Below are 25,367 nucleotides of genomic sequence, written 5' to 3'. Positions count from 1 at the left end.
CTCATTTCATTTTGCTGGAATATGCATAAACACCTTGAGTTTTGTGAATAAATAGTTCACTGCTCCCAACTATGGTTTTGTGGCAGTAGAGAAAAGAACATACTAAGCAGTTTGGAAACAGATAAAACTAATTAAACATACGCATGGTTTTTTTGTATTTACTCATTTAAAAAAAAGAGTTGTAGGCACACGTTTCAAATTAATAACACAATTCAACTCTGCGAGTAAACATATAAACAAACAATTATTAGGAAATTTTCTTTGGCAAAAGTTAAGAAAAATATCTGTATAAGGCTGAGCTCATTTCATTTTGCTGGAATATGCATAAACACCTTGAATTTTGTGAATAAATAGTTCACTGCTCCCAACTATGGTTTTGTGGCAGTAGAGAAAAGAACATACTAAGCAGTTTGGAAACAGATAAAACAAATTAAATATTCGCATTGTTTTTTTGTATTTACTCATTTAAAAAAAAAGTTGTAGGCACACGTTTCAAATTAATAACACAATTCAACTCTGCGAGTAAACATATAAACAAACAATTATTAGGAAAATTTCTTTGGCAAAAGTTAAGAAAAATATTTGGTTAAGGCTGAGCTCATTTCATTTTGCTGGAATATGCATAAACACCTTGAATTTTGTGAATAAATAGTTCACTGCTCTCAACTATGGTTTTGTGGCAGTAGAGAAAAGAACATACTAAGCAGTTTGGAAACAGATAAAACTAATTAAATATTCGCATTGTTTTTTTGTATTTACTCATTTAAAAAAAAGTTGTAGGCACACGTTTCAAATTAATAACACAATTCAACTCTGCGAGTAAACATACAAACAAACAATTATTAGGAAATTTTCTTTGGCAAAAGTTAAGAAAAATATTTGGTTAAGGCTGAGCTCATTTCATTTTGCTGGAATATGCATAAACACCTTGAATTTTGTGAATAAATAGTTCACTGCTCCCAACTATGGTTTTGTGGCAGTAGAGAAAAGAACATACTAAGCAGTTTGGAAACAGATAAAACTAATTAAACATACGCATTGTTTTTTTGTATTTACTCATTTAAAAAAAAGGTGTAAGCACACGTTTCAAATTAATAACACAATTCAACTCTGCGAATACTTTTATAAACAAACAATTATTAGGAAATTTTTGAATTTTTTAATAAATAGTTCACTGCTCCCAACTATGGTTTTGTGGCAGTAGAGAAAAGAATATACTAAGCAGTTTGGAAACAGATAAAACTAATTAAATATACGCATTGTTTTTTTGTATTTACTCATTTAAAAAAAAAGTTGTAGGCACACGTTTCAAATTAATAACACAATTCAACTCTGCGAGTAAACATACAAACAAACAATTATTAGGAAATTTTCTTTGGCAAAAGTTAAGAAAAATATTTGGTTAAGGCTGAGCTCATTTCATTTTGCTGGAATATGCATAAACACCTTGAATTTTGTGAATAAATAGTTCACTGCTCCCAACTATGGTTTTGTGGCAGTAGAGAAAAGAACATACTAAGCAGTTTGGAAACAGATAAAACTAATTAAATATACGCATTGTTTTTTTGTATTTACTCATTTAAAAAAAATAGTTGTAGGCACACGTTTCAAATTAATAACACAATTCAACTCTGCGAGTAAACATATAAACAAACAATTATTAGGAAATTTTCTTTGGCAAAAGTTAAGAAAAATATCTGTATAAGGCTGAGCTCATTTCATTTTGCTGGAATATGCATAAACACCTTGAATTTTGTGAATAAATAGTTCACTGCTCCCAACTATGGTTTTGTGGCAGTAGAGAAAAGAACATACTAAGCAGTTTGGAAACAGATAAAACAAATTAAATATTCGCATTGTTTTTTTGTATTTACTCATTTAAAAAAAAAGTTGTAGGCACACGTTTCAAATTAATAACACAATTCAACTCTGCGAGTAAACATATAAACAAACAATTATTAGGAAAATTTCTTTGGCAAAAGTTAAGAAAAATATTTGGTTAAGGCTGAGCTCATTTCATTTAGCTGGAATATGCATAAACACCTTGAATTTTGTGAATAAATAGTTCACTGCTCTCAACTATGGTTTTGTGGCAGTAGAGAAAAGAACATACTAAGCAGTTTGGAAACAGATAAAACTAATTAAATATTCGCATTGTTCTTTTGTATTTACTCATTTAAAAAAAAGTTGTAGGCACACGTTTCAAATTAATAACACAATTCAACTCTGCGAGTAAACATATAAACAAACAATTATTAGGAAATTTTCTTTGGCAAAAGTTAAGAAAAATATTTGGTTAAGGCTGAGCTCATTTCATTTTGCTGGAATATGCATAAATACCTTGAATTTTGTGAATAAATAGTTCACTGCTCCCAAATATTTCTTTGTGGCAATAGAGAAAAGTATTTGGTTAAGGCTGAGCTCATTTCATTTTGCTGGAATATGCATAAACACCTTGAATTTTGTGAATAAATAGTTCACTGCTCCCAACTATGGTTTTGGGGCAGTAGAGAAAAGAATATACTAAGCAGTTTGGAAACAGATAAAACTAATTAAATATTCGCATTGTTTTTTTGTATTTACTCATTTAAAAAAAAAGTTGTAGGCACACGTTTCAAATTATTAGCACAATTCAACTCTGCGAATAAACATATAAACAAACAATTATTAGGAAATTTTCTTGGGCAAAAGTTAAGAAACATATTTGGTTAACGTTGAGCTCATTTCGTTTTGCTGGAATAGGCATAAACACCTTGAATTTTGTGAATAAATAGTTCACTGCTCCCAACTATTGTTTTGTGGCAGTAGAGAAAAGAACATACTAAGCAGTTTGGAAACAGATAAAACTAATTAAATATTCGCATTGTTTTTTGTATTTACTCATTTAAAAAATGGTTAATGCTGAGCTCATTTCATTTTGCTGGAATAGGCATAAACACCTGGAATTTTGTGAATAAATAGTTCACTGCTCCCAACTATTGTTTTGTGGCAGTAGAGAAAAGAACATACTAAGATGTTTGGAAACAGATAAAACTAATTAAATATTCGCATTGTTTTTTGTATTTACTCATTTAAAAAAAAAGTTGTAGGCACACGTTTCAAATTAATAACACAATTCAACTCTGCGAGTAAATATATAAACAAACAATTATTAGGAAAATTTCTTTGGAAAAAGTTCAGAAAAATATTTGGTTAAGGCTGAGCTCATTTCATTTTGCTGGAATATGCATAAACACCTTGAATTTTGTGAATAAATAGTTCACTGCACTAAACTATGGTTTTGTGGCAGTAGAGAAAAGAACATACTAAGCAGTTTGGAAACAGATAAAACTAATTAAATATTCGCATTGTTTTTTTGTATTTACTCATTTAAAAAAAAGTTGTAGGCACACGTTTCAAATTAATAACACAATTCAACTCTGCGAATACTTTTGTAAACAAACAATTATTAGGAAAATTTCTTTGGCAAAAGTTAAGAAAAATATTTGGTTAAGGCTGAGCTCATTTCATTTTGCTCGAATATGCATAAACAACTTGAATTTTGTGAATAAATAGTTCACTGCTCCCAACTGTGATTTTGCGGCAGTAGAGAAAAGAACATACTAAGCAGTTTCGAAACAGATAAAACTAATTAAATATACGCATTGTTTTTTTGTATTTACTCATTTAAAAAAAAGTTTTAGGCACACGTTTCAAATTAATAACACAATTAAACTCTGCGAATACTTTTATAAACAAACAATTATTAGGACATTTTCTTTGGCAAAAGTTAAGAAAAATATTTGGTTAAGGCTGAGCTCATTTCATTTTGCTGGAATATGCATAAACACCTTGAATTTTGTGAATAAATAGTTCACTGCTCCCAACTATGGTTTTGTGGCAGTAGAGAAAAGAACATACTAAGCGATTTGGAAACAGATAAAACTAATTAAATATACGCATTGTTTTTTTGTATTTACTCATTTAAAAAAAATTTGTAGGCACACGTTTCAAATTAATAACACAATTCAACTCTGCGAGTAAACATATAAACAAATAATTATTAGGAAATTTTCTTTGGCAAAAGTTAAGAAAAATATTTGGTTAATGCTAAGCTCATTTAATTTTGCTGGAATATGCATAAACACCTTGAATTTTGTGAATAAATAGTTCACTGCTCCCAACTATGGTTTTGTGGCAGTAGAGAAAAGAACATACTAAGCAGTTTGGAAACAGATAAAACTAATTAAATATTCGCATTGTTTTTCTGTATTTACTCATTTAAAAAAAAGTTGTAGGCACACGTTTCAAATTAATAACACAATTCAACTCTGCTAGTAAACATATAAACAAACAATTATTAGGAAATTTTCTTTGGCAAAAGTTAAGAAAAATATTTGGTTAAGGCTGAGCTCATTTCATTTTGCTGGAATATGCATAAACACCTTGAATTTTGTGAATAAATAGTTCACTGCTCCTAACAATGGTTTTGTGGCAGTAAAGAATAGAATATACTAAGCAGTTTGGAAACAGATAAAACTAATTAAGTGTACGCATTGTTTTTTTGTATTTACTCATTAAAATAAAAAGTTGTAGGCACACGTTTCAAATTAATAACACAATTCAACTCTGCGAGTAAATATATAAACAAACAATTATTAGGAAATTTTCTTTGGCAAAAGTTAAGAAAAATATTTGGTTAAGATTGAGCTCATTTCATTTTGCTGGAATATGCATAAACACCTTGAATTTTGTGAATAAATAGTTCACTGCTCCCAACTATGGTTTTGTGGTAGTAGGGAAAAGAACATACTAAGCAGTTTGGAAACAGATAAAACTAAATAAATATACGCATTGTTTTTTTGTATTTACTCATTTAAAAAAAAGTTGTAGGCACACGCTTCAAATTAATAACACAATTCACCTCTGCGAGTAAACATATAAACAAACAATTATTAGGAAATTTTCTTTGGCAAAAGTTAAGAAAAATATTTGGTTAAGGCTGAGCTCATTTCATTTTGCTGGAATATGCATAAACACCTTGAATTTTGTGAATAAATAGTTCACTGCTCCCAACTATGGTTTTGTGGCAGTAGAGAAAAGAATATACTAAGCAGTTTGGAAACAGATAAAACTAATTAAATATACGCATTGTTTTTTTGTATTTACTCATTTAAAAAAAAAGTTGTAGGCACACGTTTCAAATTAATAACACAATTCAACTCTGCGAGTAAACATACAAACAAACAATTATTAGGAAATTTTCTTTGGCAAAAGTTAAGAAAGATATTTGGTTAAGGCTGAGCTCATTTCATTTTGCTGGAATATGCATAAACACCTTGAATTTTGTGAATAAATATTTCACTGCTCCCAACTATGGTTTTGTGGCAGTAGAGAAAAGAACATACTAAGCAGTTTGGAAACATATAAAACTAATTAAACATACGCATTGTTTTTTTGTATTTACTCATTTAAAAAAAAGGTGTAAGCACACGTTTCAAATTAATAACACAATTCAAATCTGCGAATACTTTTATAAACAAACAATTATTAGGAAATTTTTGAATTTTGTGAATAAATAGTTCACTGCTCCCAACTATGGTTTTGTGGCAGTAGAGAAAAGAACATACTAAGCAGTTTGGAAACAGATAAAACTAATTAAATATACGCATTGTTTTTTTGTATTTACTCATTTAAAAAAAAGTTGTAGGCACACGTTTCAAATTAATAACACAATTCAACTCTGCGAGTAAACATATAAACAAACAATTATTAGGAAATTTTTCTTTTCAAAAGATAAGAAAAATATTTGTATAAGGCTGAGCTCATTTCATTTTGCTGGAATATGCATAAACACCTTACATTTTGTGAATAAATTGTTCACTGCTCCCAACTATGGTTTTGTGGCAGTAGAGAAAAGAACATACTAAGCAGTTTGGAAACAGATAAATCTAATTAAATATACGCATTGTTTTTTTGTATTTACTCATTTAAAAAAAAAGTTGTAGGCACACGTTTCAAATTAATAACACAATTCAACTCTGCGAGTAAACATATAAACAAACAATTATTAGGAAATTTTCTTTGGCAAAATTTAAGAAAAATATTTGTATAAGGCTGAGCTCATTTAATTTTGCTGGAATATGCATAAACACCTTGAATTTTGTGAATAAATAGTTCACTGCTCCCAACTATGGTTTTGTGGCAGTAGAGAAAAGAACATACTAAGCAGTTTGGAAACAGGTAAAACTAATTAAACATACGCATTGTTTTTTTGTATTTACTCATTTAAAAAAAAGGTGTAAGCACACGTTTCAAATTAATAACACAATTCAACTCTGCGAATACTTTTATAAACAAACAATTATTAGGAAATTTTTGAATTTTGTGAATAAATAGTTCACTGCTCCCAAGTATGGTTTTGTGGCAGTAGAGAAAATAATATACTAAGCAGTTTGGAAACAGATAAATCTAATTAAATATACGCATTGTTTTTTTGTATTTACTCATTTAAAAAAAAAGTTGTAGGCACACGTTTCAAATTAATAACACAATTCAACTCTGCGAGTAAACATACAAACAAACAATTATTAGGAAATTTTCTTTGGCAAAAGTTAAGAAAAATATTTGGTTAAGGCTGAGCTCATTTCATTTTGCTGGAATATGCATAAACACCTTGAATTTTGTGAATAAATAGTTCACTGCTCCCAACTATGGTTTTGTGGCAGTAGAGAAAAAACATACTAAGCAGTTTGGAAACAGATAAAACTAATTAAACATACGCATTGTTTTTTTGTATTTACTCATTTAAAAAAAAAGGTGTAAGCACACGTTTCAAATTAATAACACAATTCAACTCTGCGAATACTTTTATAAACAAACAATTATTAGGAAATTTTTGAATTTTGTGAATAAATAGTTCACTGCTCCCAACTATGGTTTTGTGGCAGTAGAAAAAAGAACATACTAAGCAGTTTGGAAACAGATAAAACTAATTAAATATACGCATTGTTTTCTTGTATTTACTCATTTAAAAAAAAAGTTGTAGGCACACGTTTCAAATTAATAACACAATTCGACTCTGCGAGTAAACATACAAACAAACAATTATTAGGAAATTTTCTTTGGCAAAAGTTAAGAAAAATATTTGGTTAAGGCTGAGCTCATTTCATTTTGCTGGAATATGCATAAACACCTTGAATTTTGTGAATAAATAGTTCACTGCTCCCAACTATGGTTTTGTGGCAGTAGAGAAAAGAACATACTAAGCAGTTTGGAAACAGATAAAACTAATTAAACATACGCATTGTTTTTTTGTATTTACTCATTTAAAAAAAAGGTGTAAGCACACGTTTGAAATTAATAACACAATTCAACTCTGCGAATACTTTTATAAACAAACAATTATTAGGAAATTTTTGAATTTTGTGAATAAATAGTTCACTGCTCCCAACTATGGTTTTGTGGCAGTAGAGAAAAGAATATACTAAGCAGTTTGGAAACAGATAAAACTAATTAAATATACGCATTGTTTTTTTGTATTTACTCATTTAAAAAAAAAGTTGTAGGCACACGTTTCAAATTAATAACACAATTCAACTCTGCGAGTAAACATACAAACAAACAATTATTAGGAAATTTTCTTTGGCAAAAGTTAAGAAAAATATTTGGTTAAGGCTGAGCTCATTTCATTTTGCTGGAATATGCATAAACACCTTGAATTTTGTGAATAAATAGTTCACTGCTCCCAACTATGGTTTTGTGGCAGTATAGAAAAGAACATACTAAGCAGTTTGGAAACAGATAAAACTAATTAAACATACGCATTGTTTTTTTGTATTTACTCATTTAAAAAAAGGTGTAAGCACACGTTTGAAATTAATAACACAATTCAACTCTGCGAATACTTTTATAAACAAACAATTATTAGGAAATTTTTGAATTTTGTGAATAAATAGTTCATTGCTCCCAACTATGGTTTTGTGGCAGTAGAGAAAAGAATATACTAAGCAGTTTGGAAACAGATAAAACTAATTAAATATACGCATTGTTTTTTTGTATTTACTCATTTAAAAAAAAAGTTGTAGGCACACGTTTCAAATTAATAACACAATTCAAGTCTGCGAGTAAACATATAAACAAACAATTATTAGGAAATTTTTCTTTTCAAAAGTTAAGAAAAATATTTGTATAAGGCTGAGCTCATTTCATTTTGCTGGAATATGCATAAACACCTTGCATTTTGTGAATAAATTTTTCACTGCTCCCAACTATGGTTTTGTGGCAGTAGATAAAAGAACATACTAAGCAGTTTGGAAACAGATAAAACTAATTAAATATACGCATTGTTTTTTTGTATTTACTCATTTAAAAAAAAAGTTGTAGGCACACGTTTCAAATTAATAACACAATTCAACTCTGCGAGTAAACATATAAACAAACAATTATTAGGATATTTTCTTTGGCAAAAGTTAAGAAAAATATTTGTGTAAGGCTGAGCTCATTTAATTTTGCTGGAATATGCATAAACACCTTGACTTTTGTGAATAAATAGTTCACTGCTCCCAACTATGGTTTTGTGGCAGTAGAGAAAGAACATACTAAGCAGTTTGGAAACAGATAAAACTAATTAAACATACGCATTGTTTTTTTGTATTTACTCATTTAAAAAAAAGGTGTAAGCACACGTTTCAAATTAATAACACAATTCAACTCTGCGAATACTTTTATAATCAAACAATTATTAGGAAATTTTTGAATTTTGTGAATAAATAGTTCACTACTCCCAACTATGGTTTTGTGGCAGTAGAGAAAAGAACATACTAAGCAGTTTGGAAACAGATAAAACTAATTAAATATACGCATTGTTTTTTTGTATTTACTCATTTAAAAAAAAGGTGTAAGCACACGTTTCAAATTAATAACTCAATTCAACTCTGAGAATACTTTTACAAACAAACAATTATTATGAAATTTTTTTGGCAAAAGTTAAGAAAACTATTTGGCTAAGGCTGAGCTCATTTCATTTTGCTGGAATATGCATAAACACCTTGAATTTTGTGAATAAATAGTTCACTGCTCCCAACTATGGTTTTGTGGCAGTAGAGAAATGAACATACTAAGCAGTTTGGAAACAGATAAAACTAATTAAATATACGCATTGTTTTTTTGTATTTACTCATTTAAAAAAAAAAGTTGTAGGCACACGTTTCAAATTAATAACACAATTCAACTCTGCGAATACTTTTATAAACAAACAATTATTAGGAAATTTTTTTGGCAAAAGTTAAGAAATATATTTGGTTAAGGCTGGGCTCATTTCATTTTGCTGGAATATGCATAAACACCTTGAATTTTGTGAATAAATAGTTCACTGCTCCCAACTATGGTTTTGTGGCAGTAGAGAAAAGAACATACTAAGCAGTTTGGAAACAGATAAAACTAATTAAATATACACATTGTTTTTTTGTATTTACTCATTTAAAAAAAAAAGTTGTAGGCACACGTTTCAAATTAATAACACAATTCAACTCTGCGAGTAAACATACAAACAAACAATTATTAGGAAATTTTCTTTGGCAAAAGTTAAGAAAAATATTTGGTTAAGGCTGAGCTCATTTCATTTTGCTGGAATATGCATAAACACCTTGAATTTTGTGAATAAATAGTTCATTGCTCCTAAGTATGGTTTTGTGGCAGTAGAGAAAAGAACATAATAAGCAATTTGGAAACAGATAAAACTAGTTAAATATTCGCATTGTTTTTTTGTATTTACTCATTTAAGAAAAAGTTGTAGGCACACGTTGCAAATTAATAACACAATTCAACTCTGCGAGTAAACATATAAACAAACAATTATTAGGAAATTTTCTTTGGCAAAAGTTAAGAAAAATATTTGGTTAAGGCTGAGGTCATTGCATTTTGCTGGAATATGCATAAACACCTTGAATTTTGTGAATAAATAGTTCACTGCTCCCAACTATGGTTTTGTGGCAGTAGAGAAAAGAACATACCAAGCAGTTTGGAAACAGATAAAACTAATTAAATATACGCATTGTTTTTTGTATTTACTCATTTAAAAAAAAGTTGTAGGCACACGTTTCAAATTAATAACACAATTCAACTCTGCGAGTAAACATATAAACAAACAATTATTAGGAAATTTTCTTTGGCAAAAGTTAAGAAAAATATTTGGTTAAGGCTGAGCTCATTGCATTTTGCTGGAATATGCATAAACACCTTGAATTTTGTGAACAAATAGTTCACTGCCCCCAACTATGGTTTTGTGGCAGTAGAGAAAAGAACATACCAAGCAGTTTGGAAACAGATAAAACAAATTAAATATTCGCATTGTTTTTTTGTATTTACTCATTTAAAAAAAAAGTTGTAGGCACACGTTTCAAATTAATAACACAATTCAACTCTGCGAGTAAACATATAAACAAACAATTATTAGGAAAATTTCTTTGGCAAAAGTTAAGAAAAATATTTGGTTAAGGCTGAGCTCATTTCATTTTCCTGGAATATGCATAAACACCTTGAATTTTGTGAATAAATAGTTCACTGCTCCTAACTATGGTTTTGTGGCAGTAGAGAAAAAACATACTAAGCAGTTTGGAAACAGATAAAACTAATTAAATATACGCATTGTTTTTTTGTATTTAAAAAAAAAAGCTGTAGGCACACGTTTCAAATTAATAACACAATTCAACTCTGCGAGTAAACATATAAACAAACAATTATTAGGAAATTTTCTTTGGAAAAAGTTAAGAAAAATATTTGGTTAAGGCTGAGCTCATTTCATTTTGCTGGAATATGCATAAACACCTTGAATTTTGTGAATAAATAGTTCACTGCTCTCAACTATGGTTTTGTGGCAGTAGAGAAAAGAACATACTAAGCAGTTTGGAAACAGATAAAACTAATTAAATATTCGCATTGTTTTTTGTATTTACTCATTTAAAAAAAAGTTGTAGGCACACGTTTCAAATTAATAACACAATTCAACTCTGCGAGTAAACATATAAACAAACAATTATTAGGAAATTTTCTTTGGCAAAAGTTAAGAAAAATATTTGGTTAAGGCTGAGCTCATTTCATTTTGCTGGAATATGCATAAACACCTTGAATTTTGTGAATAAATAGTTCACTGCTCTCAACTATGGTTTTGTGGCAGTAGAGAAAAAACATACTAAGCAGTTTGGAAACAGATAAAACTAATTAAATATACGCATTGTTTTTTTGTATTTAAAAAAAAAAGCTGTAGGCACACGTTTCAAATTAATAACACAATTCAACTCTGCGAGTAAACATATAAACAAACAATTATTAGTAAATTTTCTTTGGCAAAAGTTAAGAAAAATATTTGGTTAAGGCTGAGCTCATTGCATTTTGCTGGAATATGCATAAACACCTTGAATTTTGTGAACAAATAGTTCACTGCCCCCAACTATGGTTTTGTGGCAGTAGAGAAAAGAACATACCAAGCAGTTTGGAAACAGATAAAACAAATTAAATATTCGCATTGTTTTTTTGTATTTACTCATTTAAAAAAAAAGTTGTAGGCACACGTTTCAAATTAATAACACAATTCAACTCTGCGAGTAAACATATAAACAAACAATTATTAGGAAAATTTCTTTGGCAAAAGTTAAGAAAAATATTTGGTTAAGGCTGAGCTCATTTCATTTTGCTGGAATATGCATAAACACCTTGAATTTTGTGAATAAATAGTTCACTGCTCCTAACTATGGTTTTGTGGCAGTAGAGAAAAAACATACTAAGCAGTTTGGAAACAGATAAAACTAATTAAATATACGCATTGTTTTTTTGTATTTAAAAAAAAAAGCTGTAGGCACACGTTTCAAATTAATAACACAATTCAACTCTGCGAGTAAACATATAAACAAACAATTATTAGGAAATTTTCTTTGGAAAAAGTTAAGAAAAATATTTGGTTAAGGCTGAGCTCATTTCATTTTGCTGGAATATGCATAAACACCTTGAATTTTGTGAATAAATAGTTCACTGCTCTCAACTATGGTTTTGTGGCAGTAGAGAAAAGAACATACTAAGCAGTTTGGAAACAGATAAAACTAATTAAATATACGCATTGTTTTTTTTGTATTTAAAAAAAAAGCTGTAGGCACACGTTTCAAATTAATAACACAATTCAACTCTGCGAGTAAACATAAAAACAAACAATTATTAGGAAATTTTCTTTGGCAAAAGTTAAGAAAAATATTTGGTTAAGGCTGAGCTCATTTCATTTTGCTGGAATATGCATAAACACCTTGAATTTTGTGAATAAATAGTTTACTGCTCCCAGCTATGGTTTTGTGGCAGTAGAGAAAAGAACATACTAAGCAGTTTGGAAACAGATAAAACTAATTAAACATACGCATTGTTTTTTTGTATTTACTCATTTAAAAAAAAGGTGTAAGCACACGTTTGAAATTGATAACACAATTCAACTCTGCGAATACTTTTATAAACAAACAATTATTAGGAAATTTTTGAATTTTGTGAATAAATAGTTCACTGCTCCCAACTATGGTTTTGTGGCAGTAGAGAAAAGAATATACTAAGCAGTTTGGAAACAGATAAAACTAATTAAATATACGCATTGTTTTTTTGTATTTACTCATTTAAAAAAAAGTTGTAGGCACACGTTTCAAATTAATAACACAATTCAACTCTGCGAGTAAACATATAAACAAAGAATTATTAGGAAATTTTCTTTTCAAAAGTTGAGAAAAATATTTGTATAAGGCTGAGCTCATTTAATTTTGCTGGAATATGCATAAACACCTTGAATTTTGTGAATAAATAATTCACTGCTCCCAACTATGGTTTTGTGGCAGTAGAGAAAAGAACATACTAAGCAGTTTGGAAACAGATAAAACTAATTAAACATACGCATTGTTTTTTTGTATTTACTTATTTAAAAAAAAGGTGTAAGCACACGTTTCAAATTAATAACTGAATTCAACTCTGAGAATACTTTTACAAACAAACAATTATTATGAAATTTTTTTGGCAAAAGTTAAGAAAACTATTTGGCTAAGGCTGAGCTCATTTCATTTTGCTGGAATATGCGTAAACACCTTGAATTTTGTGAATAAATAGTTCACTGCTCCCAACTATGGTTTTGTGGCAGTAGAGAAAAAATATACTAAGCAGTTTGGAAACAGATAAAACTAATTAAATATACGCATTGTTTTTTTGTATTTACTCATTTAAAAAAAAGTTGTAGGCACACGTTTCAAATTAATAACACAATTCAACTCTGCGAGTAAACATATAAACAAACAATTATTAGGAAATTTTCTTTGGCAAAAGTTAAGAAAAATATTTGGTTAAGGCTGAGCTCATTGCATTTTGCTGGAATATGCATAAACACCTTGAATTTTGTGAACAAATAGTTCACTGCCCCCAACTATGGTTTTGTGGCAGTAGAGAAAAGCACATACCAAGCAGTTTGGAAACAGATAAAACAAATTAAATATTCGCATTGTTTTTTTGTATTTACTCATTTAAAAAAAAAGTTGTAGGCACACGTTTCAAATTAATAACACAATTCAACTCTGCGAGTAAACATATAAACAAACAATTATTAGGAAAATTTCTTTGGCAAAAGTTAAGAAAAATATTTGGTTAAGGCTGAGCTCATTTCATTTTGCTGGAATATGCATAAACACCTTGAATTTTGTGAATAAATAGTTCACTGCTCCTAACTATGGTTTTGTGGCAGTAGAGAAAAAACATACTAAGCAGTTTGGAAACAGATAAAACTAATTAAATATACGCATTGTTTTTTTGTATTTAAAAAAAAAAGCTGTAGGCACACGTTTCAAATTAATAACACAATTCAACTCTGCGAGTAAACATATAAACAAACAATTATTAGGAAATTTTCTTTGGAAAAAGTTAAGAAAAATATTTGGTTAAGGCTGAGCTCATTTCATTTTGCTGGAATATGCATAAACACCTTGAATTTTGTGAATAAATAGTTCACTGCTCTCAACTATGGTTTTGTGGCAGTAGAGAAAAGAACATACTAAGCAGTTTGGAAACAGATAAAACTAATTAAATATACGCATTGTTTTTTTTGTATTTAAAAAAAAAGCTGTAGGCACACGTTTCAAATTAATAACACAATTCAACTCTGCGAATACTTTTATAAACAAACAATTATTAGGAAATTTTTGAATTTTGTGAATAAATAGTTCACTACCCCCAACTATGGTTTTGTGGCAGTAGAGAAAAGAACATACTAAGCAGTTTGGAAACAGATAAAACTAATTAAATATACGCATTGTTTTTTTGTATTTACTCATTTAAAAAAAAGGTGTAAGCACACATTTCAAATTAATAACTCAATTCAACTCTGAGAATACTTTTACAAACAAACAATTATTATGAAATTTTTTTGGCAAAAGTTAAGAAAACTATTTGGCTAAGGCTGAGCTCATTTCATTTTGCTGGAATATGCATAAACACCTTGAATTTTGTGAATAAATAGTTCACTGCTCCCAACTATGGTTTTGTGGCAGTAGAGAAAAAATATACTAAGCAGTTTGGAAACAGATAAAACTAATTAAATATACGCATTGTTTTTTTGTATTTACTCATTTAAAAAAAAGTTGTAGGCACACGTTTCAAATTAATAACACAATTCAACTCTGCGAGTAAACATATAAACAAACAATTATTAGGAAATTTTCTTTGGAAAAAGTTAAGAAAAATATTTGGTTAAGGCTGAGCTCATTTCATTTTGCTGGAATATGCATAAACACCTTGAATTTTGTGAATAAATAGTTCACTGCTCTCAACTATGGTTTTGTGGCAGTAGAGAAAAGAACATACTAAGCAGTTTGGAAACAGATAAAACTAATTAAATATTCGCATTGTTTTTTTGTATTTACTCATTTAAAAAAAAGTTGTAGGCACACGTTTCAAATTAATAACACAATTCAACTCTGCGAGTAAACATATAAACAAACAATTACTAGGAAATTTTCTTTGGCAAAAGTTAAGAAAAATATTTGGTTAAGGCTGAGCTCATTTCATTTTGCTGGAATATGCATAAATACCTTGAATTTTGTGAATAAATAGTTCACTGCTCCCAAATATGACTTTGTGGCAGTAGAGAAAAGTATTTGGTTAAGGCTGAGCTCATTTCATTTTGCTGGAATATGCATAAACACCCTGAATTTTGTGAATAAAGAGTTCACTGCTCCCAACTATGGTTTTGTGGCAGTAGAGAAAAGAATATACTAAGCAGTTTGGAAACAGATAAAACTAATTAAATATTCGCATTGTTTTTTTGTATTTACTCATTTAAAAAAAAAGTTGTAGGCACACGTTTCAAATTATTAGCACAATTCAACTCTGCGAATAAACATATAAACAAACAATTATTAGGAAATTTTCTTGGGCAAAAGTTAAGAAACATATTTGGTTAATGCTGAGCTCATTTCATTTTGCTGGAATAGGCATAAACACCTTGAATTTTGTGAATAAATAGTTCACTGCTCCCAACTATTGTTTTGTGGCAGTAGAGAAAAGAACATACTAAGATGTTTGGAAACAGATAAAACTAATTAAATATTCGCATTGTTTTTTGTATTTACTCATTTAAAAAAAAAGTTGTAGGCACACGTTTCAAATTAATAACACAATTCAACTCTGCGAGTAAATATATAAACAAACAATTATTAGGAAAATTTCTTTGGCAAAAGTTCAGAAAAATATTTGGTTAAGGCTGAGCTCATTTCATTTTGCTGGAATATGCATAAACACCTTGAATTTTGTGAATAAATAGTTCACTGCTCTAAACTATGGTTTTGTGGCAGTAGAGAAAAGAACATACTAAGCAGTTTGGAAACAGATAAAACTAATTAAATATTCGCATTGTTTTTTTGTATCTACTCATTTAAAAAAAAGTTGTAGGCACACGTTTCAAATTAATAACACAATTCAACTCTGCTAGTAAACATATAAACAAACAATTATTAGGAAATTTTCTTTGGCAAAAGTTAAGAAAAATATTTGGTTAAGGCTGAGCTCATTTCATTTTGCTGGAATATGCATAAACACCTTGAATTTTGTGAATAAATAGTTGACTGCTCCCAACTATGGTTTTGTGGCAGTAAAGAATAGAATATACTAAGCAGTTTGGAAACAGATAAAACTAATTAAGTGTACGCATTGTTTTTTTGTATTTACTCATTAAAATAAAAAGTTGTAGGCACACGTTTCAAATTAATAACACAATTCAACTCTGCGAGTAAATATATAAACAAACAATTATTAGGAAATTTTCTTTGGCAAAAGTTAAGAAAAATATTTGGTTAAGATTGAGCTCATTTCATTTTGCTGGAATATGCATAAACACCTTGAATTTTGTGAATAAATAGTTCACTGCTCCCAACTATGGTTTTGTGGTAGTAGGGAAAAGAACATACTAAGCAGTTTGGAAACAGATAAAACTAAATAAATATACGCATTGTTTTTTTGTATTTACTCATTTAAAAAAAAGTTGTAGGCACACGTTTCAAATTAATAACACAATTCACCTCTGCGAGTAAACATATAAACAAACAATTATTAGGAAATTTTCTTTGGCAAAAGTTAAGAAAAATATTTGGTTAAGGCTGAGCTCATTTCATTTTGCTGGAATATGCATAAACACCTTGAATTTTGTGAATAAATAGTTCACTGCTCCCAACTATGGTTTTGTGGCAGTAGAGAAAAGAATATACTAAGCAGTTTGGAAACAGATAAAACTAATTAAATATACGCATTTTTTTTTTTGTATTTACTCATTTAAAAAAAAAGTTGTAGGCACACGTTTCAAATTAATAACACAATTCAACTCTGCGAGTAAACATACAAACAAACAATTATTAGGAAATTTTCTTTGGCAAAAGTTAAGAAAAATATTTGGTTAAGGCTGAGCTCATTTCATTTTGCTGGAATATGCATAAACACCTTGAATTTTGTGAATAAATAGTTCACTGCTCCCAACTATGGTTTTGTGGCAGTAGAGAAAAGAACATACTAAGCAGTTTGGAAACAGATAAAACTAATTAAATATACGCATTGTTTTTTTGTATTTACTCATTTAAAAAAAAGTTGTAGGCACACGTTTCAAATTAATAACACAATTCAACTCTGCGAGTAAACATATAAACAAACAATTATTAGAAAATTTTTCTTTTCAAAAGTTAAGAAAAATATTTGTATAAGGCTGAGCTCATTTCATTTTGCTGGAATATGCATAAACACCTTGAATTTTGTGAATAAATAGTTCACTGCTCCCAACTATGGTTTTGTGGCAGTAGAGAAAAGAATATACTAAGCAGTTTGGAAACAGATAAAACTAATTAAATATACGCATTGTTTTTTTGTATTTACTCATTTAAAAAAAAAGTTGTAGGCACACGTTTTAAATTAATAACACAATTCAACTCTGCGAGTAAACATACAAACAAACAATTATTAGGAAATTTTCTTTGGCAAAAGTTAAGAAAAATATTTGGTTAAGGCTGAGCTCATTTCATTTTGCTGGAATATGCATAAACACCTTGAATTTTGTGAATAAATAGTTCACTGCTCCCAACTATGGTTTTGTGGCAGTAGAGAAAAGAACATACTAAGCAGTTTGGAAACAGATAAAACTAATTAAATATACGCATTGTTTTTTTGTATTTACTCATTTAAAAAAAAGTTGTAGGCACACGTTTCAAATTAATAACACAATTCAACTCTGCGAGTAAACATACAAACAAACAATTATTAGGAAATTTTCTTTGGCAAAAGTTAAGAAAAATATTTGGTTAAGGCTGAGCTCATTTCATTTTGCTGGAATATGCATAAACACCTTGAATTTTGTGAATAAATAGTTCACTGCTCCCAACTATGGTTTTGTGGCAGTAGAGAAAAGAACCTACTAAGCAGTTTGGAAACAGATAAAACTAATGAAATATTCCCATGTTTTTTGTATTTACTCATTAAAAAAAAGTTGTAGGCACACGTTTCAAATTAATAACACAATTCAACTCTGCGAGTAAATATATAAACAAACAATTATTAGGAAATTTTCTTTTGCAAAAGTTCAGAAAAATATTTGGTTAAGGCTGAGCTCATTTCATTTTGCTGGAATATGCATAAACACCTTGAATTTTGTGAATAAATAGTTCACTGCTCCCAACTGTGGTTTTGTGGCAGTAGAGAAAAGAACATACTAAGCAATTTGGAAACAGATAAAACTAATTAAATATACGCATTGTTTTTTTGTATTTACTCATTTAAAAAAAAAGTTGTAGGCACACGTTTCAAATTAATAACACAATTCAACTCTGCGAGTAAACATACAAACAAACAATTATTAGGAAATTTTCTTTGGCAAAAGTTAAGAAAAATATTTGGTTAAGGCTGAGCTCATTTCATTTTGCTGGAATATGCATAAACACCTTGAATTTTGTGAATAAATAGTTCACTGCTCCCAACTATGGTTTTGTGGCAGTAGAGAAAAGAATATACTAAGCAGTTTGGAAACAGATAAAACTAATTAAATATACGCATTGTTTTTTTGTATTTACTCATTTAAAAAAAAAGTTGTAGGCACACGTTTAAAATTAATAACACAATTCAACTCTGCGAGTAAACATACAAACAAACAATTATTAGGAAATTTTCTTTGGCAAAAGTTAAGAAAAATATTTGGTTAAGGCTGAGCTCATTTCATTTTGCTGGAATATGCATAAACACCTTGCATTTTGTGAATAAATTGTTCACTGCTCCCAACTATGGTTTTTTGGCAGTAGAGAAAAGAACATACTAAGCAGTTTGGAAACAGATAAAACTAATTAAATATACGCATTGTTTTTTTGTATTTACTCATTTAAAAAAAAAAGTTGTAGGCACACGTTTCAAATTAATAACACAATTCAACTCTGCAAGTAAACATATAAACAAACCATTATTAGGAAATTTTCTTTGGCAAAAGTTAAGAAAAATATTTGTATAAGGCTGAGCTCATTTAATTTTGCTTGAATATGCATAAACACTTTGAATTTTGTGAATAAATAGTTCACTGCTCCCAACTATGGTTTTGTGGCAGTAGAGAAAAGAACATACTAAGCAGTTTGGAAACAGATAAAACTAATTAAACACACGCATTGTTTTTTTGTATTTACTCATTTAAAAAAAAGGTGTAAGCACACGTTTCAAATTAATAACACAATTCAACTCTGCGAATACTTTTATAAACAAACAATTATTAGGAAATTTTTGAATTTTGTGAATAAATAGTTCACTGCTCCCAACTATGGTTTTGTGGCAGTAGAGAAAAGAATATACTAAGCAGTTTGGAAACAGATAAAACTAATTAAACATACGCATTGTTTTTGTGTATTTACTCATTTAAAAAAAATTTGTAGGCACACGTTTCAAATTAATAACACAATTCAACTCTGCGAGTTAACATACAAACAAACAATTATTAGGAAATTTTCTTTGGCAAAAGTTAAGAAAAATATTTGGTTAAGGCTGAGCTCATTTCATTTTGCTGGAATATGCATAAACACCTTGAATTTTGTGAATAAATAGTTCACTGCTCCCAACTATGGTTTTGTGGCAGTAGAGAAAAGAACATACTAAGCAGTTTGGAAACAGATAAAACTAATTAAACATACGCATTGTTTTTTTTGTATTTACTCATTTAAAAAAAAAGTTGTAGGCACACGTTTCAAATTAATAACACAATTCAACTCTGCGAGTTAACATACAAACAAACAATTATTAGGAAATTTTCTTTGGCAAAAGTTAAGAAAAATATTTGGTTAAGGCTGAGCTCATTTCATTTTGCTGGAATATGCATAAACAGCTTGAATTTTGTGAATAAATAGTTCACTGCTCCCAACTATGGTTTTGTGGCAGTAGAGAAAAGAACATACTAAGCAGTTTGGAAACAGATAAAACTAATTAAACATACGCATTGTTTTTTTGTATTTACTCATTTAAAAAAAGGTGTAAGCACACGTTTCAAATTAATAACACAATTCAACTCTGCGAATACTTTTATAAACAAACAATTATTAGGAAATTTTTGAATTTTGTGAATAAATAGTTCACTGCTCCCAACTATGGTTTTGTGGCAGTAGAGAAAAGAACATACTAAGCAGTTTGGAAACAGATAAAACTAATTAAACATACGCATTGTTTTTTTGTATTTACTCATTTAAAAAAAAAGTTGTAGGCACACGTTTCAAATTAATAACACAATTCAACTCTGCGAGTTAACATACAAACAAACAATTATTAGGAAATTTTCTTTGGCAAAAGTTAAGAAAAATATTTGGTTGAGGCTGAGCTCATTTCATTTTGCTGGAATATGCATAAACACCTTGAATTTTGTGAATAAATAGTTCACTGCTCCCAACTATGGTTTTGTGGCAGTAGAGAAAAGAACATACTAAGCAGTTTGGAAACAGATAAAACTAATTAAACATACGCATTGTTTTTTTGTATTTACTCATTTAAAAAAAGGTGTAAGCACACGTTTCAAATTAATAACACAATTCAACTCTGCGAATACTTTTATAAACAAACAATTATTAGGAAATTTTTGAATTTTGTGAATAAATAGTTCACTGCTCCCAAATATGGTTTTGTGGCAGTAGAGAAAAGAACATACTAAGCAGTTTGGAAACAGATAAAACTAATTAAATATACGAATTGTTTTTTTGTATTTACTCATTTAAAAAAAAAGTTGTAGGCACACGTTTCAAATTAATAACACAATTCAACTCTGCGAGTAAACATACAAACAAACAATTATTAGGAAATTTTCTTTGGCAAAAGTTAAGAAAAATATTTGGTTAAGGCTGAGCTCATTTCATTTTGCTGGAATATGTATAAACACCTTGAATTTTGTGAATAAATAGTTCACTGCTCCCAACTATGGTTTTGTGGCAGTAGAGAAAAGAACATACTAAGCAGTTTGGAAACAGATAAAACTAATTAAATATACGCATTGTTTTTTTGTATTTACTCATTTAAAAAAAAAGTTGTAGGCACACGTTTCAAATTAATAACACAATTCAACTCTGCGAGTAAACATATAAACAAACAATTATTAAGAAATTTTTCTTTTCAAAAGTTAAGAAAAATATTTGTATAAGGCTGAGCTCATTTCATTTTGCTGGAATATGCATAAACACCTTGAATTTTGTGAATAAATAGTTCACTGCTCCCAACTATGGTTTTGTGGCAGTAGAGAAAAGAACATACTAAGCAGTTTGGAAACAGATAAAACTAATTAAACATACGCATTGTTTTTTTGTATTTACTCATTTAAAAAAAAGGTGTAAGCACACGTTTCAAAATAATAACACAATTCAAGTCTGCGAGTAAACATATAAACAAACAATTATTAGGAAATGTTTCTTTTCAAAAGTTAAGAAAAATATTTGTATAAGGCTGAGCTCATTTCATTTTGCTGGAATATGCATAAACACCTTGCATTTTGTGAATAAATTGTTCACTGCTCCCAACTATGGTTTTGTGGCAGTAGATAAAAGAACATACTAAGCAGTTTGGAAACAGATAAAACTAATTAAATATACGCATTGTTTTTTTGTATTTACTCATTTAAAAAAAAAAAGTTGTAGGCACACGTTTCATATTAATAACACAATTCAACTCTGCGAGTAAACATATAAGCAAACAATTATTAGGAAATTTTCTTTGGCAAAAGTTAAGAAAAATATTTGTATAAGGCTGAGCTCATTTAATTTTGCTGGAATATGCATAAACACCTTGAATTTTGTGAATAAATAGTTCACTGCTCCCAACTATGGTTTTGTGGCAGTAGAGAAAAGAACATACTAAGCAGTTTGGAAACAGATAAAACTAATTAAACATACGCATTGTTTTTTTGTATTTACTCATTTAAAAAAAAGGTGTAAGCACACGTTTCAATTTAATAACACAATTCAACTCTGCGAGTAAACATATAAACAAATAATTATTAGGAAATTTTCTTTGGCAAAAGTTAAGAAAAATATTTGGTTAAGGCTAAGCTCATTTAATTTTGCTGGAATATGCATAAACGCCTTGAATTTTGTGAATAAATAGTTCACTGTTCCCAACTATGGTTTTGTGGCAGTAGAGAAAAGAACATACTAAGCAGTTTGGAAACAGATACAACTAATTAAATATTCGCATTGTTTTTCTGTATTTACTCATTTAAAAAAAAGTTGTAGGCACACGTTTCAAATTAATAACACAATTCAACTCTGCTAGTAAACATATAAACAAACAATTATTAGGAAATTTTCTTTGGCAAAAGTTAAGAAAAATATTTGGTTAAAGCTGAGCTCATTTCATTTTGCTGGAATATGCATAAACACCTTGAATTTTGTGAATAAATAGTTCACTGCTCCCAACTATGGTTTTGTGGCAGTAAAGAATAGAATATACTAAGCAGTTTGGAAACAGATAAAACTAATTAAGTGTACGCATTGTTTTTTTGTATTTACTCATTAAAATAAAAAGTTGTAGGCACACGTTTCAAATTAATAACACAATTCAACTCTGCGAGTAAATATATAAACAAACAATTATTAGGAAATTTTCTTTGGCAAAAGTTAAGAAAAATATTTGGTTAAGATTGAGCTCATTTCATTTTGCTGGAATATGCATAAACACCTTGAATTTTGTGAATAAATAGTTCACTGCTCCCAACTATGGTTTTGTGGTAGCAGGGAAAAGAACATACTAAGCAGTTTGGAAACAGATAAAACTAAATAAATATACGCATTGTTTTTTTGTATTTACTCATTTAAAAAAAAGTTGTAGGCACACGTTTCAAATTAATAACACAATTCACCTCTGCGAGTAAACATATAAACAAACAGTTATTAGGAAATTTTCTTTGGCAAAAGTTAAGAAAAATATTTGGTTAAGGCTGAGCTCATTTCATTTTGCTGGAATATACATAAACACCTTAAATTTTGTGAATAAATAGTTCACTGCTCCCAACTATGGTTTTGTGGCAGTAGAGAAAAGAATATACTAAGCAGTTTGGAAACAGATGAAATTAATTAAATATACGCATTGTTTTTTTGTATTTACTCATTTAAAAAAAAAGCTGTAGGCACACGTTTCAAATTAATAACACAATTCAACTCTGCGAGTAAACATACAAACAAACAATTATTAGGAAATTTTCTTTGGCAAAAGTTAAGAAAAATATTTGGTTAAGGCTGAGCTCATTTCATTTTGCTGGAATATGCATAAACACCTTGAATTTTGTGAATAAATAGTTCACTGCTCCCAACTATGGTTTTGTGGCAGTAGAGAAAAGAACATACTAAGCAGTTTGGAAACAGATAAAACTAATTAAATATACGCATTGTTTTTTTGTATTTACTCATTTAAAAAAAAGTTGTAGGCACACGTTTCAAATTAATAACACAATTCAACTCTGCGAGTAAACATATAAACAAACAATTATTAGGAAATTTTTCTTTTCAAAAGTTAAGAAAAATATTTGTATAAGGCTGAGCTCATTTCATTTTGCTGGAATATGCATAAACACCTTGCATTTTGTGAATAAATTGTTCACTGCTCCCAAATATGGTTTTGTGGCAGTAGAGAAAAGAACATACTAAGCAGTTTGGAAACAGATAAAACTAATTAAATATACGCATTGTTTTTTTGTATTTTGTATTTATTTCAAATTAATAACACAATTCAACTCTGCGAGTAAACATATAAACAAACAATTATTAGGAAATTTTCTTTGGTAAAAGTTAAGAAAAATATTTGTATAAGGCTGAGCTCATTTAATTTTGCTGGAATATGCATAAACACCTTGAATTTTGTGAATAAATAAGTCACTGCTCCCAACTATGGTTTTGTGGCAGTAGAGAAAAGAACATACTAAGCAGTTTGGAAACAGATAAAACTAATTAAACATACGCATTGTTTTTTTGTATTTACTCATTTAAAAAAAAGGTGTAAGCACACGTTTCAAATTAATAACACAATTCAACTCTGCGAATACTTTTATAAGCAAACAATTATTAGGAAATTTTTGAATTTTGTGAATAAATAGTTCACTGCTCCCAACTATGGTTTTGTGGCAGTAGAGAAGAGAATATACTAAGCAGTTTGGAAACAGATAAAACTAATTAAATATTCGCATTGTTTTTTTGTATTTACTCATTTAAAAAAAAAGTTGTAGGCACACGTTTCAAATTAATAACACAATTCAACTCTGCGAGTAAACATACAAACAAACAATTATTAGGAAATTTTCTTTGGCAAAAGTTAAGAAAAATATTTGGTTAAGGCTGAGCTCATTTCATTTTGCTGGAATATGCATAAACACCTTGAATTTTGTGAATAAATAGTTCACTGCTCCCAACTATGGTTTTGTGGCAGTAGAGAAAAGAACATACTAAGCAGTTTGGAAACAGATAAAACTAATTAAACATACGCATTGTTTTTTTGTATTTACTCATTTAAAAAAAAGGTGTAAGCACACGCTTCAAATTAATAACACAATTCAACTCTGCGAATACTTTTATAAACAAACAATTATTAGGAAATTTTTGAATTTTGTGAATAAATAGTTCACTGCTCCCAACTATGGTTTTGTGGCAGTAGAGAAAAGAACATACTAAGCAGTTTGGAAACAGATAAAACTAATTAAATATACGCATTGTTTTTTTGTATTTACTCATTTAAAAAAAAGTTGTAGGCACACGTTTCAAATTAATAACACAATTCAACTCTGCGAGTAAACATACAAACAAACAATTATTAGGAAATTTTCTTTGGCAAAAGTTAAGAAAAATATTTGGTTAAGGCTGAGCTCATTTCATTTTGCTGGAACATGCATAAACACCTTGAATTTTGTGAATAAATAGTTCACTGCTCCCAACTATGGTTTTGTGGCAGTAGAGAAAAGAACATACTAAGCAGTTTGGAAACAGATAAAACAATTAAACATACGCATTGTTTTTTTGTATTTACTCATTTAAAAAAAAGGTGTAAGCACACGTTTGAAATTAATAACACAATTCAACTCTGCGAATACTTTTATAAACAAACAATTATTAGGAAATTTTTGAATTTTGTGAATAAATAGTTCACTGCTCCCAACTATGGTTTTGTGGCAGTAGAGAAAAGAATATACTAAGCAGTTTGGAAACAGATAAAACTAATTAAATATACGCATTGTTTTTTTGTATTTACTCATTTAAAAAAAAAGTTGTAGGCACACGTTTCAAATTAATAACACAATTCAACTCTGCGAGTAAACATATAAACAAACAATTATTAAGAAATTTTTCTTTTCAAAAGTTAAG

This window comes from Eurosta solidaginis, chromosome 3 (genome assembly GCF_040869045.1).
Source record: "Eurosta solidaginis isolate ZX-2024a chromosome 3, ASM4086904v1, whole genome shotgun sequence".
Lineage (NCBI taxonomy): Eukaryota > Metazoa > Arthropoda > Insecta > Diptera > Tephritidae > Eurosta > Eurosta solidaginis.
The sequence above is the reverse complement of the archived record's forward strand: the minus strand, read 5'-3'. Positions refer to the sequence as shown.